We start from the raw sequence: 19867 nt of genomic DNA on the forward strand, positions 1-19867 counted from the left end.
ATTCGGAACCAAAGGCCTCTCGTTTTCATTGCCTGTTTCTATTTTTTTGGTCCTATAATGTGGAAAGAATTCTTAACATTTAGAAGGGATAAACATCAAGAATTTAGAATTTTTCTGTAACTTTAAATAATTTACAGTCAGAGCACATCTAATTTGATAATACCCTACCGATGAGCCTGTGATGCCAAAGGAGAAATGCATGTGGTTTTATTTTTGTATTTCATTTAGCTTAAACCTAAAATGAAATGCGCTATTGTTTTTTAGCCCACAGAGGCCCCATAATCAATGCAAAATCCTACACCGCTCCCCCCCCCGCCCCCCGTGCCCATCCCCTCCCCCATCACACTCCTCTTTCTCTTTTTGCAAAGATATGTGTTAACTGAACTAAAGATCTAAAGTACTTTACTATTCAGACAAGAGTATTTCTCACATGGTATGGCTATCACAAGGCTTTTGAACTAATTATTTTTATGCCTATAATTTCTATAATTCATGACTTTACAAGCCTGATGTAGGCACAAAGTGGAGAACTTTAGAATTAGAAGTTTAATGTAAACAGTGCCAAAGAGATAAAAGACGATAGAACTTCAGCGGCTAACTGTTCATCCTCCTATACATTGGCATGTTTGTTATCAGCAATGCTACTCCCAAGTGTTCTGAGATAGAGCCACCAAAAGACAGATTTCTCAGGTTCAGGTGAGAAAGTGGATCTTGACCCAAGATAGCACATGGCTGAGTTCTGTTTGGAGTGAATGTTATTGTAAGTGGCTCTTCGTTGACTAACTAGTAAGAAGTAGAGTTGTTCCCTGTGTCTCCTCTGTTATCATTCAGACAAAATGGAAGCTGAGAAAGTAGGAATGTGGAATGTTGAAGATGATTGTTCTTTACTTTGTAAAAGATAAGATTTTACTTACAGTAAAGGGGTAGGTTAGGACAAGTAACAGGGAGTGAGGCCAAAGGCCTGTCATGCTGACGGGGCTATTAAATGCCCTCGTGGTAGCCAAGAGCCTCCAAGGCTGACAGTCTTCCTCTGGGAACTGTGATCATTCTTCTGTAGCATTGGAAATGAGGAAAGCCCTGCTGTGGGAAGGGGTTTCTCTTTCTTTTCCCTGTGGGTAGTTGTGGGGTCAGAGCATCTGGAAATCAGCATTAGAGATACTTGTGCACACACTTCCCCAAATCATATTTCCTTAGTGCATCCCATTGGGGTTGGGGTGGAGGGGAGCTTATTCTCTATGTCAGTTCTAGGGTTTGGGAAAGGGGTCTGGAAATAAAAATTATGGACAAATTAGAAGTGGAAGAAGGGGATGCAAATACGTTTTGAACTTCGTCTGTGTCAAACACTGTGCTGTTCTCACAGTGCCTTATTTAATTTCCAGATGAGGACTGGGGCTCAGAGAGATTAGGGAACTTGTCTGAGGTTGCGATAGCTAAAACAAGCAGAAGCAAGTTTGGGACCAATATCTGTCAGCTCTCAAAGCTTACACTCTCTCTACTTCATTATGCTGAACAGCAGGATACAGAAAGAGCTGAGAGGCAAAACCATTCGAAATGATCATCTTTCCCAGTTGGAAAATCAAGCAAGCAAGCAAACAGACTTGTGTCGTTTCATTTTGTATAACGGCTTTTGCTTAGACAGAGCTGATGAGCACGGCCTTCCCGATAAAGCTACCTCTGTCTTTGGCTTCTTGGAGACATTCTTATAGTAAAGGGTGTCTGGGAAGATATGCAAGCCCCTGGAATAACTATTACCACAGGTATAGCTTTGCTTCCTGGGGCTGTGAGGTGACTTCTAGTTTGGAAGAGTGCCTGGGGTGATCATATACACGAGTACGCATTCAGCTATGTCTGTGTGTCACGTGATCATGTTATAGGTAAGTTATTTAGTAACCTTTGTATTTTAAAATATCTTAATCAAAAACTCCGCTTCTAAGTCTAGGATCCCATTCTGGGCCATAACTAAATAAATAGATTTTGAGGGTAGTGTAGAGCAGTTCTTCTCAAACTTCAGTGTTCCTAAGAATCACCTGTGAGGTTGTTAACAACACAGACTCTTGGGCCACCTCTGAGTCTCTGGGCAAGGACGTCTGCAGTGGCAACCGAGGTTTGCATGGACAGCAAGCCCTCACATGTGGTGATGCTCTGGTCCAGGGACCACGCTCGGAACAGGCCTGGCTGAGAAAGTGAGCAGGGCAGGAAAGAATAGTGACAAGTTCTGAACATTTTCTTTTTCGTATTCAGGCTTTGTCAGTTATGGGCATGAGGTTAGAATTCATACTTTTTCTTTGATGATTTCTTGATTCAATTCACTTCCATTCAGGAAATGATTTTGAGCATCTTCTCTGTTCCAAACATGGTACCATGCGCTGTGGATGAAATTTAACCTTAATGCCTTTAAAGAAATAAATGCTAAAGCCTCTCACATTGTTCTAAGCTGGAGCTTAGAAACAGGTAAACAAATCTTCATCATAGTAATGTAGAGAAGGAAGAAAAATTAGAGATAATCTACGACATCTTCACTTATGGATGAAGACATGTTCCAGATAAATAACTTGTCCAAGTTCATACAACTAATTGTGGACCTGGCCTGGAGTCTAAATTCTATATTTTTGATAAACAACTCAGAACCAAATTCTATGTTGGATTTTGAAAAAAAAAAAGTTCTTTCTGAGAAATGTTGCTGAGATGTGTCTTTTCCTTTCCATTCCTATTTTACCAACTCTTATTACCTCATATGAATTATCACATTTGTTTCTTGCTATTCTACTTGCCAGATCTCTACTGCCTCTAACTCATCCTGCACCCAGTAAATTACTCCTTTCTGCCATGTTCATCGTAGATCCTCATTCTCTCGTCAATGGAACTGTAGGTTTTCTGCGCAGCTCTCAAGGACTTCTTCTACAGTCTCCACTTTGCTCTTACTGTTCCCCACCATGAACTTTCTGCCCAAGACGAGTCATTCTCACCCAGACATCATCAAACGCTGTGAATTCCTAACCTTCGCTCACATGGATTCACCAGTTTAGAAGGTCCTTCCCATCCCTCCCTTATATAGGGAATCAGAATAGTGTTGGCTTAGAGCGTGGTCTCTGGTAAGAGACAGATCGTAATGGAACTGCAGCTGTGGCCCTTGGACAACCTAACCTTTCCAGACTTTCTTTGGTTTCTTCATGTAGGAATGGGGCAGCAGCAGCCACTTACTCATTGGTTTGTGGTGGAGATGAAGGGGGTGGAGTTGATGCATGCAGAGGACTTTACCTGGTCCCTGGCATGAAGTGAACACAATGAATATCAGCAGTTATTTTTAGTCAAACACTATTAGTCATTCACATGTGTCTCACTTTGTTTAATTTAACTTTTTCCCAAATCCGTCTTAAATTTATAACTTCGTTAATACCACTTTGCTCCTAATGACCTATTTCCCTCTTTTTAAGAAAATATTATTAAAATTGTCTGGACTTTTTCTCGTAAGTGGACAGTAAACAATTTGATGATAGGGTCAAGAATCCAAACACTTCTCACTTACCTTCACTGCTACCACCCAGGCTGAGCCACCATGGCCTCTCACATGCTGCAATTATAGCTTCCTAACTGATCCTTTCCCTTCAACAGTGACCCTGAGACACACCAGCTGGAATAATCATCCACCGTAAACAGATAATTTCACTTCTCTGGTCACACTCCTCCAACGGCTTCTCACCTCACTAAAAGTAAAGATAGCGCTGTTCAAGGCTTCGCCAGACCCTCACCCCTGTGCCCTCCTTCCCTCTGTGACTGTGTCTCCTGTTACTCTCCTCTCACTCTCTTTCGCAGGCACACTGCTCACCTGGCTTTTTCTCAAACCCACTAGGCATCTCCCCGCTCAGAGCTGCCACTCATGCTGTCCCTCCTCCCGGAATGCTGTTCCTCCAGATATCTACAAGGCTTCCTTCATCATCTCTCAGAGCTTTGCTCACACACCACCTTTTCAGTGAAGCTCTCCCTGGCCACCTAATTTAAAGCAATGACTCTCCCACTCATAATTTCTAGCGACCTTCCCTGCCTTATGCTTCTCCTTAGTATTTTTCAACATATAGCATATTATATATTTTTATATATTTTATTTATTGTCTGTCTCCATATAATATATATTTTTATGTATTTTTTAACTGCTAGGACAGATAAGAGAATCAATAAATATTTTTTTCAATGTTTATATAATATTTAAGAAAAAAATCTTACATCAGTAAGCACAGGACTAGAGACCTACGGATACTCATCATGATGATAGTGCCTCTGCCTCTTTGTGTGTAAATCCATATTGAGTTTTTTTACTTCTATAAACATGTCCTCATCTGGCCCATATTCATTTCCCATACATATACTGGGTGCTTAAATCTTTTATGTATACTGATATTATTTCATTTGATCTTCAAATGTATGCAAGAATGATATGTGTACTTACGTTATAGGAATTTACTCAATATATGGAATGGCCTCTATTGGATTGAGGATGAAATAGTACTTTAAAAATTGTAATCTGTACCTTTCTTTAGAAACTGAAAACAGAAATCTCAATTACGAGTAATTATTAACGTATAGAATCAGTATTATATAATGATTTATCCTAATTTTTAAAGTCAGAGAGATACACGTTTATGCCTAAGAATTTAGAGGATAAAACTGAAGTATCTTTTTAATTCCTGATTTTGTGTACTTGCCATTTCTACATTTCTTCTTCCTTCTTCTTGTACTTGTCTGCTTTTTTCTCTTCATTTTCCTCTTCTTCCTCCTTTACAATTTCCCTGTTTTCCTCCTGTTCCACAGATTATTTTATTTTACTTTTTCTTTTGGCCATGCTGCGTGGCTTGCGGGATCTTAGTTCCTGGACCAGGGATCAAACCCGCGCTCCCTGCGGTGGAAGCGCAGAGTCTTAAACGACTGGATCACCAGAGAAGTCCCTATATTATTTTACTTTTTAAGATAAATACTTATTCTCTCCCCAGGAAAAAATTTTCACAATGAATTAAATGCCTCTAGAGATCTGAGATCAAACTGATGGATCTATTCAGTGGTAAAGGATGGGATAACTCTGGGCGGATTGAGGGAATTCACTTTTTTCCTGGGCAAAACCAAAACAAAACAGCTGATTTTTCCTCAATCCAATTACCAAATGTATGTATTCAGGCTGTCTTAAGTCTTTTGGGAGACACCAAAAAATATTAAAACTTGATCTTAGCCTTAAGGAATTAATAACATATGGATATAATTAATATGTTAAACTTTAACCACAATTGATATTAAAATAACGAGATTAATTATAACTTTCACTCAAGTGCAAGTTCACTGCTTGATGCAAGTATTGACTTCAGTGAACCTGCTCAGGCTGCAGTGATCACAATGCTGAAGTTGGGTGTCTAAGTGCAGTATCACCTTGCATTTGTGACCTGAGGGGCTCCCAAATGGTTAAACAATTCCCCGAAGCTCAAGTGGGGCTTCTTAAGAACAGAAGTAGGGACTCCTCTGGCACTCCTCTGATCTTACTAGTCCCATGTCCTCTATGGACCTAGAAAAATGACTGTTTAAAGTTTTATAACTAGTAAGTCCTGTGTCCTTCACACTCCTTTTGAGCTTCTGTCTACAGGTGTATTGAGTGTTAACTCAAGAACACATATGGGCAAGTCTTACTCTCACTTGAGCAGGGGTATCAGTTACCGCAAAGGAGTCAGGTCCCTATATCTGTATGGACAGGCAGTGGTGAGCTTCCAGTAGACAGAGTGAGCAAATATCTATGTGATGGGATTTCAGGGCTGCCACGGAAAATATGCTACCCAGGAAAGTTCCATTGTGCTTTAAGTTCCATTGTTCACATCAATGTCCTTGCCATAAGTCCTTGCCTTGTTAAATTGCACACTTTTTGTGGGAATACTAGCATCCTTGCATCTCACGTATCACAGGAGGTTATGGTACCAAAACAGAAATTTCTATCTTACCCAAAATATCTCATGGAAATATAATCAAATGAACAAGTTTTGGAGAGCCTAAGAAAAGGAAGTGGATTATCTTTTTTACTTTTCACCTCAAATCATTCATCCCTTTTTAAAATTTTTTTTATTGGAGTCTAGTTGATTTACAGTGTTGTGTTAGTTTCAGGTGTACAGCAAAGTGAACCAGTTATACGTATACATGTATCCACTCTTTGTTTGCTCTTCTCTCCTTCTGACAATGTGGCATCACTATTTGCAGTTACTCTTGTTCTTCCTCCAGAGTGACCTCAAAATTTGCCCCCTTATATCATAGCCAAAGAGTCAATAAGCTGTGAAGGAAACAGCCCTGAGGAAAACTGATTGCCTTTAGGTACAGAAAAGGGAGTTCATTTTGATGGTAAAACTCAGTGTCCAGAGGGATCTGCATTAACAGTCCTCGGGTGGTAGTTAAGGAAGGATGGTCCAAGATGTGGTGTGCGTGTGTGTGTGTGTGTGCGCGCGCGTGCGTGTGTGTGTGTGTGTGTTAGGTGTGTGTGGGGGGAGGAAATGTGTGGGATCTAAAAGGATAAGAGTTAGGAAATAGTGGAGCTTGATTTGTGGAACCTCAGGAAGGCTGCCAATGACATTTATGTTGTTAGAGAGAAACTCTGGGACAGAATTCGTCCTGGAATTTGGGGCTACAGGTATTTCAGCTCTGGTCAGGAAAAGAAATGCAAACACTGGAACACTGGTTTGGATATTACAGCTGATGCTAAGTCAATAATGGACATATTTAGCTACAGAGATTCAATGATTTAATTGTTTTTTAAAATTCATATTTGAAATAAATGTATGCATACATACTAGTTGAAATTTGATGCAATATGTAATTTTTCACGTGCTGGTTTGTTTTTTTTTTTCTTTTACGGTACGCGGGCCTCTCACTGTTGCAGCCTCTCCCGTTGCAGAGCACAGGCTCCGGACGCGCAGGCTCAGCGGCCATGGCTCATGGGCCCAGCCGATCCGCGGCATGTGGGATCCTCCCGGACCGGGGCACGAACCCGTGTCCCCTGCATCGGCAGGCGGACTCTCAACCACTGCGCCACCAGGGAAGCCCTCACATGCTGTTTTTTAAAGGTATAATTTACACAGGATGAAATGCATGGATCTTGACCATTCAGTTCTCTGAGTTTTGACAAAGGTACACGCCCATGTAACACCACCCAAAACAAGACGTGGCACAGTTCCATCACTCCAGAAAGTTGGCTCCTGTCTATTTCCAGCCAATACACATCCACACCCACCTTCCCCAGACAACCATTTACTTATTTCTATCGTCATAGGTTAGTTTTATCTGTTCTTGGACTTCATATAAATGAAATGATAGAATATGTATTATTTTGTATCTGGCTTTTTAAACTCAACACAGTGTTTATGAGATTTATGCATGTTGATTGTATGAGTAGTCTGTTCCTTTTTATGACTGAGTAGTTTTCCATTGCATGACTGTATTAGTCATAGAAATAAATAGAATACGTATCTATGTATCTCTCTCTATGTATCTCAGGGTTCTCCAGAGAGTGGAATCAATATATATAAAGAGATTTATTTTAAAGAAGTGGCTCATGCGATTGTGGGGAACTAGGCTATCACCCAGATTTTTCTTGAAATGCCCAATCAATGTTTATTGTGTACAATATATTATGGACAAAATGTTGTAGAGATGGTACTTTCCTATCTTCTTCTAAAGAGCATTAATTATTGTTTTAGCAGGCAGTTCAATTACTCACTGAGAAGTTTGAACTTATGGAGGCTTGATTTTAGGCTTTATTAGGGCAAGTACATTTTGGTTTTTCCCTATTTCTGGGACAAGTTTCTTGGTCTTGGGATGTTGTCTTTACTCCTAAGACGTGGCACTTTGTGATGCCAGTGAAAACTCTGAGGTGGTTACAAGCCCCTCTTCTGATGAATTAAAACTCCAAACTCTGTTTCCTGTTCTGTGGGCAGCAGTTAAAATCTCCAGTCCACCATTTGAGCTGCCCTACTTTCGATTTCCACTGTGCTTCTGGGGCAAGCCCCTTATACCACAGATCAGGGCTCAGCCAAGGGTCTGAGTGAAGTTTTAGTCATATTTTGAGGCTATTTCCTCTGTGGCTCCCTCCTTTCTGGTATTTCTCTCCTTAATTTCTAGCTACTTTGGCAGATCTGAATTACATTCCCTGACATCTCAACCTAATGAGACCATAGCTTGCTTTCTCCATAATGTTTCTGAGATGCATCCAGGCTGTGTGTATGAATAGTCTGCTCCTTTTTATGACTGAGTAGTTTTCCATTGTATGACTATATCTGTATCTGTATCTATATTGATGTCACCTATTTATTTTAAGGAATTGGCCTTCTGCTTGAGTTCTACCCACCCTGCCGTAAACATTCCAGGAAGTGCCCTAATGCAGAGAGCCCGTAAGCATGGATGGCACCCAGTGCGCTTCCTTTTTCTCAAAGGTAGACTCCTCACCTGTTTTCTGCCTGCTTTTTTTGTTGTTGTACACTGATGCCTTCACATTTTTGTTAATGAAAATGTCTGTTTTGAGTTTATGATTGTTATCTGTAGGAGGATCAGTCCCACGCAGGTCACTCCACCATTAGGTTTCCAGAACTGGAACTTTTCTCTGTGTGCTTTTAAGGTATACTCTTTTTCTCTGGTCTTCAACAGTTTGACTAAGACATGAGTAGGTGTGAATTTTCAGAATTATTCTGCTTAGGGTTTGCTAAGATGTCTAGTCTGTGGGTCAGTCTTTCATCAATTTTTGAAAAATTTTGGCCATCATCTCTTCTTGATGAGTTACTTCTCTATTTGTTTGTTTGTTTTGTTGTTGTTGTGTTTTTCAATTTTCTCTCTTCTGTTCTTGTGAAACGTCAATTATATGTATGTCAGAAAGTTTGGTATCACCACATAGATCTCGGATATTCTGTTCTTTTTCTTTACCTTTTTGTGCATCAGTTTGGATAATTTTAATTGATCTGTATTCAAGCAAATGGCTTTTTAAAATCTGCTGTGTCCAGTTTTCTGATTAGCCATTGGATAAACTTTTTGTCTGATATTACATTTTTTTATTTCTAGCATTTATATGTGTTTCTTTTTCGATAGTTTCCATCTTTTTGCTGTAATTCATCATGTGTTTTCATATGTTGAATGCCATTTCTGTTAGATTCTTTATAATATTTATTGTAAATATTTTAAAGTCCCTGTGATAATTCCAACATGCCATCTGTGGGCTTCTTTCTCTTGACTATGTATTGTTTCAAACAGATCATTTCTTCTCACTTAGGATGTCTCAAAATTCTGGATTTTATGATGGGATTGTGAGTAAAAGAACAGTAAAGACTGAAGTAATATTATTTACTACCCCCCTCCCCCAAATCAAGCATCTTTTTTTCTGTCAAGCCTCTAGACTGGGCGGCTAAGTCGCTATAATCTGGTTAAAGTCAGCTGTCTCTACTCTGCCGTAGCTTCAGTAAGTTTTAGGTCACCACTGGCTTCAAATGTTCTGAAGGTTGGATCGGGACTTTCCCTTTGATAGCACTTGGATCTGAGCCAGATCTCAAGGCTCTCATATGCTTTATAGCCAAGTTACTTTCTGCACTCCGGCTGCTAGATTTTTAATTGCTCAGAGTGCTCTTTATTTATTTATTCGCCCTTTTAGTTTTCTGACCCTTGGGAGATCTCTCTTCCTCTTCCTGCCTCACCGTCAAACTTCAGTAGTGATTGCTTGCATCCATTGAGAGCCTGAAGTGCCTCAGATGGACTTTTCTTGCCATGTCCCCAGTCCTCAGCAGGCTGCTTCTCTTAGGAAGGCCCTATGTGCCTTGCCCTGTCCACAGCTGTATGTCCACGTGCAGGAAGGTCTGTGGGGAAATGGCGGGTGGGAGCAGACTTGCTCTGAGGCTGGGGCTCCTGGGGATGCTAATTCATCACGCCAGCCCTCACACAGTCATTGAGAGGTAATTAAGAGTTTGGGTAGTTTCTTCTTACTCTATGGTAGTTTCCTCCTTTTTCTACACCATTCCTTCATGGAGGAAAGCAGTGTGGCTCACTTCTCTACCAGGAAGGGCTCAACACTTTTTGGAATTTGTTCCTTTAAGTTTCTTTCCTCAACTCTCTGATTATTTTTAACTATGTTTTTGTAGCTTATGCAATGTATTCTCATTAGGGCTGGTCTCCTGTGACTTTTTACACGCTTCCTTATAGCACAAGGCCCAGTTCAATGTAATGTCCCCTACAAAATAATTTAATAAATGCTCTTACTTGAGTGAAGTTAAGGTAAAGATCGTTTTAAATACATAAAAGATGAAGGTTAATTTTACTGAAGTTCTTTATGGTCAGGGAACATAATTTTGAAAAATCCATGGCCTAGTACAGAATTAAAAATTTGTTTTGATAGAGAGAAAAGGATGATAGGAACAGATTACTAAAACTTGTAAAACCAACAATGGTATTCTTTTTTCTTAAAGAAATATTTATACTTAATCTCATTAAATAAGAATATATATTAAAACATACATATATATATGCATATGTATACATATACACTTATATATATACCTATACATTAAATTCCTTAAAAAGGAATATTTATACTTCATCCCACTTAACATTAACACACACTCAGTATAAAAAATCAAAAGGCATAGAAATATGTAAAATAGAGTTAGTATTTCTTTACTCTTACTCTTTAAAGGTGATCACTGTGGACTTTTTGTATATATATTTCCAAACTTTTAAATTATCTATATACAGAACTATCTAGATTTTAAAAAAACAAAGTAGAAATCACATGAAGAATTGTGCAACACGATGTATTTTAGTTGACGTATACGGACAGATATCATTCCATTATGCATTTTCCTAACCAGTTATTTTCTCCAGAAAGCATCGCTAAGTATGGTGTGTTAAGCACAATTTAAAAGAAAGTCTCAGTTATTTTATTTTTCCAGAGTATCACTTAAGCTCACCCAATTCTGTTCCTTATTGTTCCCATTTCCCCCGTTTCTCAAATGTCTGACACCCTGCACCAGCTAATGCATTTCCTTCCGCCAGTATGCCAGACTGGTGAAAATATTAGCAATTACACTGCCACCTTGTGCCAGAGTCCATCTGAGCGCCACTTGCCATCCGTGAAGGGGTTCTCATTGCCAACTGAGGAACAAGAGATTCAGCTCTAAAATCCTATCTTAGTATGTACTTTCTTAGACAACACATGGCAGTGATCGCTTGCAATAGGTTGGGTCTCTTGGGAAGCAAACCCTGTGATGGAGATTAGCATCCACGGTATTTATTAGGTAGTGCTCTTGGGAGAAGAAGGACCAGGGGTGAAGAGGCAGAAGCTGACCTGTGATCAGTCTCAACAGCGCCTTCAACAATGGCTTTATTTCCACGATGGGCTTTGGCAGCCTGGTGACCTTATGAATTGTCCTAAGTTGAAGCAGCGGATACCCTAGAAAAACAGCATGAAATAAACTCTACACAGAAACAACAGAATACATCACGCATAATCCTTTCCCTTTTTTAAATCAATTTTTTGAACCTTCTGGTAACTATCAAAGGTAACCAATGAGCACGTGCAATTTTTTTTGTATAATTACTAACTCATGATTTTACATATCTATAAGATCTGTTTCAGGCCTTTCCAGTCATTTCCATCGATGCTCAAACTATTCCACAAATTAACCAGTGGGAGCTGGTCTAATTGTTTCCTCTGTCTCTTTTCTTTGACATCTATAATCGTTGATAGCTTTCTTGCTTTTCAGCACAAGATGCCAAAGATCTATTCACCGTATTTTCCACTCAGACCTGGAATCAATCAGTTTCACAAGGAGGAAAATTAAGTTCTGAGACCAGAATCGAAGCCCCAGAAGTGGTCATTGCTATCGATTTGCTTTTGCTTCTGGAACTGCTCAGTGAACAGGTATTTACATAATATGTATTTTTAAAAAAGATAAATAAATGAAGTCAGGTGTCTTTGTCAGCTCAGGCTACTATAACAAATACCATAGACTGAATGGCTTAAACAACAACATTTATTTCTCATAGTCCTGGAGACTGGGAAGTCCAAGATCAAGGTGCCAGCAGATTTGGTGTCTGGTGCGAGCCCGCCTCCTGGCTTGTAGCTAGCCACCATCTTGCTGTAACCTCATATGAAGGAGAAGAGGTCATTCCTCTCCTGTCTCTTCTTTTGAGGGCTCTCTCTTGTGACCTAATTACCTCCCAAAAGCTCTGCCTCTAAATATATCACACTGGAAATTAGAGCTTCAACAAATGAATTTTGGGGGGAAACAAACATTCAGTCCATAACAATGAGAATGTGTATTTTTTAGAATAAGAAAAAAATTGTGTATCCAAAATGATATTTCTATTTCAAATGTATGATTACTGTGTATTAATTTATTTGGTTTTATGCTTTTCTTTCCACATTTTCTTATATTGAAAATCTTGGTGACATGACATACACCTAATTACTCGTTTGATTTATCCTAAACCGTACACATATAATAATTTCAAAATAACAATACCAATGTCTTTAATAATAAACCTACTGAATGCAGCCTGTGATTTATTTGTGGTAATTTTTATCCTTAGGATATATCTCCCTAGCGATGGACTGTAAAAATATTGCATTTTAATTATTCTTTTCCGTGTGTTTATGTCAACAATTTGTTATGCAATTAGATTCTTTTTTTTTTCATTTTTTAGGAATTGCTTAGCTTTTTATTTCTGAAATAACTATACTTTTTGATTACATAAGGCTTTTACAGGGTTCCCAAGTAAATATATATTTGGACATTCAGTTCCTTTTTCTGTTTCTTGCCCCATAGTAACCATTTTAAAATAGTTTTTGGTTTATCTTTCTACTGCTTCAAAACACAAGTAAATTTATACTTCTATTCCCTATTTGAAAACATTTTTTTAATTTGAAAATTAGAAGGACTTTAAAACATAGTCATATATTTGCATGACCTGATCCTATAGTTAGACAACTATATCAGATAGAAGATTGATTTTTTTTTTTTTTTTTTTTGCCGTACGCGGGCCTCTCATTGTTGTGGCCTCTGCCGTTGCGGAGCACAGGCTCCGGACACGCAGGCTCAGCGTCCATGGCTCACGGGCCCAGCCGCTCCACGGCATGTGGGATCTTCCCGGACCGGGGCACGAACCCGTGTCTCCTGCATTGGCAGGCAGACTCTCAACCACTGTGCCACCAGGGAAGCCCAGAAAATTGCTTTATTTTGTACTAATATAGACTCAGAGAATAGGACTTCTAATTAGAAAAAGCAAGTATTGTGAGTCTGTAAGGAAATGTTTTGGAATATTATAATAAAAATAGAATATGTACTCATATTCATGCAGTGCTTTTCAGTTTATATAGCACTTTCACTATGAATTTATTAATTTGATTTTCACAATAATCTTACGACTTTATCTCCACTTTACAAATCGGAAACTAAGGCCTGGAGACAAAAATGCTTTGTCCAAGGCCTTGCCAGTTACTTGTCAGCTAATTACTGACCGAGGTAGGGGAAGAATTCAGCCTGTCTGCCTCCAATCCATATTGTAATGATGCTGCCTCTCAAATCACTTGCAAATATACATGGAACACTTGTGTCTTAGGCTGTGTCTTCTGTAGTTGTCGTAAGTTACTCCAAGTAAGTTTTCGAAGTAGGAAACCCTCTATTCCCTTTTTGAAGATTCACAATACAAAGTAACATTGTCAAGTCTCTGGAAATGTCTGTATTTTTTGAAATCTGTGTTATGTTGCATTTTTAAATGTTTCCTGATTTCACAAGACCACAGAACACCCCCCTTGGGCACTGTCCCCCACCCCGAACTAGGCCTGAAAAGGTGTCAAAACAGTAAGACTTGTTATTGTTAAAAGCGTGGGTGAATGCACTTCACGGCAGCTTCAATAAGCAGTTATTTTCTTGACATAAACCATGCTTGAGAATTACATTTGGTTTAGATGGACATCTGTGATGTGTAGGAAGCCAAACTTTGAAGATCAATTGTGTTGTAATTTGATTCACTCAGTCCTTTAGCAACTTAACCAGGCCCTAATTAAAACAAAAACATTTACTGGTAATATTTTCCTCATAGAAAATTCACCCCTATTTAGTTAACAGACTAACAGGAGAATCCACAGCAGTTTAGAGTTGCTTCCATGTGTTCCTAGGAACGAGAAACCATGACAGAGCACGGCCTCAGCCGGGAGTCTTCTGCATTTTCTTATCTGCAATGAGGTAAGTTGATGTGGAGATAAATGAGTCTGAGATACAAAGAAGTATTTACCCCTGGAAAATATGCTCTGCACTAAAACAGAGGTGAGTACCAATGCAAGCAGAACACAACATGTGGAGCTATAAAGCCTTGAGTTTTCAGGAACTTTATGTACAAAGTAATAAAGAATGAATACTACAATCACTTGATATAACAGGATATTCTTTAGTATCTCAATTTTTTGTTATTTTTATTATGATTATTTCAGGTCAAGTGACCTATTTTTTTAAGAATAGAGAAAATGCTGTTTTGAAAAAAGAGGAGGTGCTTTAAAACTTGGAGTTTTTTCTCCATTCTTTTTTTTTTTTTCCCAGTATCACAATGTTTATTGATAGATACAAGTATATAAAATCAGGGCATGAACATGACTTGATAAATTAAGTAGACTTAATTTCAATACTATAATAAGAGGGACCAATTCAAATTCTCACCATTTGTTTCACACCCACAAAGACCACTTTAAGGGCATTTACGATCTCTCAGAACTGGTCAATTTTGTACAAGTAAACCCTGTTTCTTTTTAAAAGACTTGTGCACTTGCCCAGGCTCAAGGATATTAAAATCTAGCACATAAAGCCCAGTGTAGAAATACAGGCAATATACTATTACGGCAACAACCATCAATTACAGTTAAAAAATTTTCTGTAACAACCAAATGGATAATCAAATATTGCAACAACTCAGGTATTACTGAGCAAAGTGCATTTCTACAGTATTCAGTGTTGCTATTCAGTTTTCTAACTTAAAACAGCCTATGATAACTGGCAGCAAAGAAGGTCCTTGCAATAGACTGCCTCTGCTTGAGAACTTACGATGTAATTATTGCATGCTGCTAATATACTATCTAAACATTAAAGATACTCCTAAAATATTTGATGGTAGACTATGATTAAGACTTTACACTACAAAAAAGCCTTATGCAGAAGGAAATCCTAACTGATGTGCTTCTGCTTTAAATATTGTGAAAACGTTACAGCGAGATGAATTTTCGCAGTGGTTAGGTCAAATGCAATAACATCATAGCAAAAGTACGCTTTGCACAATTTAAGGCTTTGGCTGGGTTTTTTTAGCCAGCTTCTTCTTCTGATTCTTCTTCTTCAGCAGTTTCTAGCCAGGTTAGCCACTGATTCATGTGGAACAAAGCCTTGCCTTTCCCTGGAAACTCTTGGGTTATATCTTCTTTCCAAGCCAAGAAAGCTTCTCCTTCAATAACCTCCATGTCATGGAAGTGAACAAAAAAGCAGAGTAACATGCCTTTAGGGAAGTTGCTATTGTAGCAGTGTACCTGAAGAGCATAGAGGGCACTGACTTGTAGATCAACGTGAACATGAAGAGATTTCTGCATTACTGGCTTGAAGGAAAGAAGCAGTTGTTTTTCCTGCTCTAACTGTTCTGTGGAAGGAGCAGAGGAAGAATCTGTTTCATCACTGGGTGGGATTACTTCACTAGAAATGTACTGTAAGAAGCTAGTCATTAAGATGTTCACAAATCCTTTATCTACATGAAGTTTGGGAGAGATGTTATCTTTAATCCACTTATATATGGTTTGAGGAGATGGACCCAACTTTATTTGCTTTAACAGTTCCTTCTCCAATTTGAGGAGTGGGAATAAGAAACTCAGTCCCTTTCCTTCCAAGATCTCCAACATGCAGTCCTTATTCCGATCAATTTCTGGGAGCATTTTCTGCATATTGACCTTGCTTTGTTGGAAAAGCTCTGTTAACCATTCTTAATCTTGTAATTTAGCTAATTGCTGAAGACAGAGTAAGAAGAGAGGAAAATGGGTGCCACTTTCCAGTGGTTGAGCTAGTTCTGAAATGCTCAGCAGCTCTGAAATGATAGCACGAGCCGCAAACTGTGCTAAATATGATTTCACCAAGGGGATGTCAACCTCCAGTTTGGGGCACTGGTCCAATACATTCAGGAAAGACTGCATGAAGTTGTCACTTGTGGCCATCCCTTCCTGTTTGAGGAAACTGATCAGAGAACTTGCTTTTTCTTTATCTTCATCACTTCTGTCAAGTGACAGGATGATTACTTAGGTTAACATCTTGGGGAGAAAGTGTTTAGGAGACCTCATCTCTCTTATACCACTGACAGCTTCGTTTGCATTTCCACTATTCAGATATTCGGTTACAACAGTTTCGGTTAATTTAAGCAGCTCTTCCTTTGATGGTGGTGGCTTTTTACTGGTCTTGGTAGGCTTTTCCTGAATAAGTGGTGGATTACTTTTGAGCCCAAGCTGAGGTGTCTGTCCCAGCGGTGGTGTCTGAGTGCGTGGTGGTTGTGCACTAGAAGGAATCACAGTTATCTGGGGCTGAAGCTTTGGCACTTGATTTTTATTCATTAGGAAAGACTGAGCAGGCCTCAGGCTAATCCCATCTGCATTAAGCTGTCCTTTCTTAGAAAACAGAGGTGGCATATCCTTCGAGTGTCCTTGCAGCTGGGATAAGAATCCCTGACTCTGGTTATGGGAGAGCTGGCTTAGCCCCTGGCTTTTCATAAACTTGCCTCCCATCTCCCCAAACTGCGATTGTGTGGGAGGTATGATGTGTCCCCCATGGCCATTGAAGAGTTGATTTGAACGATGACGCCCCATGGTGGCTGAAAATCTATCCTGGATAACTCCCGGACCAGTACCGATTCCGCTACCTGGCATTTGTCCAAACATATCAGCAAGTCCTCCAAGTGGGTCCCTATCCATTTTCATCCTGGGTGGCACGAACGGTCCCTCCAGAAAGAAGTCACTTCTCATCCCTTGAGCCATAGGAGCAGGAATAGACACTCCTAGATCTTTTACTGCATCTTGACGGATTTGATTGATCGTCTTTGGTCCCCTGTCAAGAAAAGCCTTGCGAGGAACCCAGTGGTGTTCTTTCAACTCTGTGGTATGCTGCAGCAGGAAACGAATCCTCGCCGGCAATTCCTTACTCAACATCAAGGAGCACATTCGGGCAAAGTACTGATCCATTAAGGACTTGGCTCGTCCCTGGTCTAACCTAGGTCCCACTCTCCTCATTATCTGACAGAGGCACTCCAAATCCTCTCCCATATCTTTGAGTTGGACTCTTCTTTTTTTCCAAAAGTGTTTTGATGCACTTATGAAGGATAGATTCATGAATAAGATCAAGCTTTCCAGGTTCTCCAGTGAATTTGATGTTCCCCAGCATCTTGGTCTTAGCAATGGCTCTCTGTTCCTTCTCCTTGGGGAGGAGGGGATTTTCACGCTTATCACAGACATCAACATTTCCGGTTCGGTTTTCAAATTCCTCTTGTAATTTGGAAATTAGGAGGCGTCTGAATGTTGTGCTTTGCTTCTGTCCTGGCTAACCCTCTGCTGCTGGGCCATCAAAGTTTGGTGCATCTTCTGCCAATCGCAGACATAGCTGAGCATACGGTGAGCTATACTTTGGCTCTTCTAGGGCTTTGTCCACAATCAGCAGTATGACCCCTTTAAGGATGAGTTTACACTCTACACCCACACTGAGGCGCTCAAGGCATAGCCTGTCAAACTTCTCAGGAGTGAGCTTCCTGAGTATGCCTCTTACTTTCCTGAAGATTGCATCATGTCGTTCTTTTTCATTTGCGGAGTTGTTTGCTGCGGAGTCGTCATCTCGTCTAGTGCTTGATGCAGGAATCCATTTCTGCGCGTTTTGCCCTGGCGTTCTCCCCAGGAACTCGCTGTTGCCAGCAGTCCTGGGACAGTGCTGAGGTGCCCCCCTACTTCCTCCTCCGCCCGAAGAAGCACTGGAACGAGAAGCAGCCGCTTCTACCATCGCACTCTCCACTTTGGCGGCTTGACAACGAAGACTCTTCAAAAGAATAATATTAATCGATGGGGTGGGGAGGGAAGGGGATGGAACAAATGAAAAACCTTCACCGAGAACTCAGCAGCTGCCACTGCAGCTGCCGCCTCAGGATCCGGTTGCGGGGACAGGGAAGGGAGGGGGAGGGGAACGGAAAACAAAAGAGGGGGAGGGAGGGGGGAGGAAGGAGTCGGGACTGGCCTGAAACTCTCAGCTCGAAAGAGTCGCTGCTGCAGCCACCACCTCCATAGAGCTCCGGCTCGCTGCTGGCCTCCATTCTTAATTTCTGAGAAATTTCCTTGAGAATTTAAACTTTTGTTTTTAAGTTGTTTTTTTTTTTTTAAGTACAGTTACATATAGACGTAGAAAAAAATCTCTGGGGATATGTATGGCCCTCGGGGGGCTAAATTGAAAACACTGTTTTCTTGGATGAGTTCTTAAATACAGAGGGGAATTAACTGCAGTATGGGTTTTTTCCCAAGGTAATGTTAATTCACTCATTCATCAAAGACCACACATTACTGTTTACCAAGTGCTCTGGAGTCTGATAGGCCCTTTGGGAAATACAGTCCAAATATAGAGAATTCAAGGTTCATGGTCGCTGCTGTCAATTCGGTGGCGTTCCAGTGGGATGACAAGGTAGGTACACAACTGTGATAAGATTAGTATGAATACAAGGGGAGCAATGAAGTTATTCGTTGTGATGAAGTACTGCGTGGATTTCAGACAACTATAGGAACTTTGGAGAGAGATATATATGCCTGGAGGAGTATAGTAGAGACAGTTTTTGTGGTAAGTGTGATACTTGAGTTGAGCAGTGAACAAAGGAACGCTTGGGTAGCAGGCGAAGAACAGAGAGAACGTCCTGTGCAGGTGGGCTGCGTTAGCAGCGGCAGGAGAAAGTAACCCTCCACCCCCACCCCGCGATAGAGTCTGGGGATGAGTAATAGCAGAGTTTGTGTGTAGGATGCATGGAGAGAAAGTTCTAAGGGAGAAACACATGATTGTTGATGCAACAAGAAGGACGCATTTCATCTGCGTAGTATTAATGCTCAGAATGTTTAAACTGAGTCTAACTATCCAAATTGTAGCACATTCTGGAAAACCACTGTCCTGGACCTTTAAAAATGTCAACATCATGAATGACAAACAAGGCTGGGACACTGTCCCAGATTAAAGGGGGTTGAAGAGACATGACATGTGTGACCCTAGATTGTAGCCCAGAGAGGAAAAGTAAATTAAAAAAACCAAGGACGTTATTGGTATAATTGGGCAAATTTGAAAATGGACGTGTATTAGATAATGGCATTGTATTACTGTTATATTTCCTGAGTGACATAATTGTATTATTATATAGGAGAATGCCTTCATTTGTAGGAGATTTGCATTTAGGGATGAAGTGTTATGATATCTGCAAGTAATTCTCAAATGGTCAAGAATATATTCGTGCACACACACACACACACACGCACACACACAGACAAGAAACAAGCTCAGCAAAAGCTTAACATTGAGGAATCCAGACAAAGGGCCTATGGGTGTTTCTCTTACTATTTTTGCGACTTTTCTGTAGATTTCAAAATTTTCAAAATAAAAAGGAAGGGGAAAATAAATTTTCTGTGAACATTTGGGTGTTCATAATTTTTTTGTTTTACAACTTCTTTTATTTACTTGATACTCATTGAACATGTTAGTAAATGACCTCAGGGCTATATCACTCGGTTTGTGCTGGTTATTTTTGTGGAAACATTTGCTTTATGATCATCATTAACACATTTTAATGTAGT

At 39.9% G+C, this 19867-nt stretch overlaps 1 protein-coding gene and 1 pseudogene across 5 annotated transcripts in view; one reads left to right on the forward strand and one right to left on the reverse strand.

The window, feature by feature from the left end:
* Positions 1-2588: 2588 nt before the first annotated feature.
* LOC111177462 (uncharacterized) overlaps positions 2589-19867 on the forward strand; it is a 75824-nt gene continuing 58545 nt past the window's right edge. For 2 of the 5 annotated variants that reach the window (XR_016392001.1, XM_089906733.1), the window contains exons 1-2: positions 2589-11911; positions 14171-14237. The gene's annotated coding sequence lies outside the window, so the exon portion shown is untranslated. The remainder of the gene's footprint in view (positions 11912-14170; positions 14238-19867) is intronic. The other 3 variants (XR_016392000.1, XR_016391999.1, XR_016392003.1) reach the window with 3 other exon arrangements.
* LOC111182336 (eukaryotic translation initiation factor 4 gamma 2 pseudogene) lies at positions 14568-18065 on the reverse strand (annotated as a pseudogene).

This window comes from Delphinapterus leucas, chromosome 1 (assembly GCF_059928025.1).
Source record: "Delphinapterus leucas isolate spDelLeu-1000000601 "Yukka" chromosome 1, BTC_Dleu_Yukka2, whole genome shotgun sequence".
Classification (NCBI taxonomy): Eukaryota; Metazoa; Chordata; class Mammalia; order Artiodactyla; family Monodontidae; genus Delphinapterus; species Delphinapterus leucas.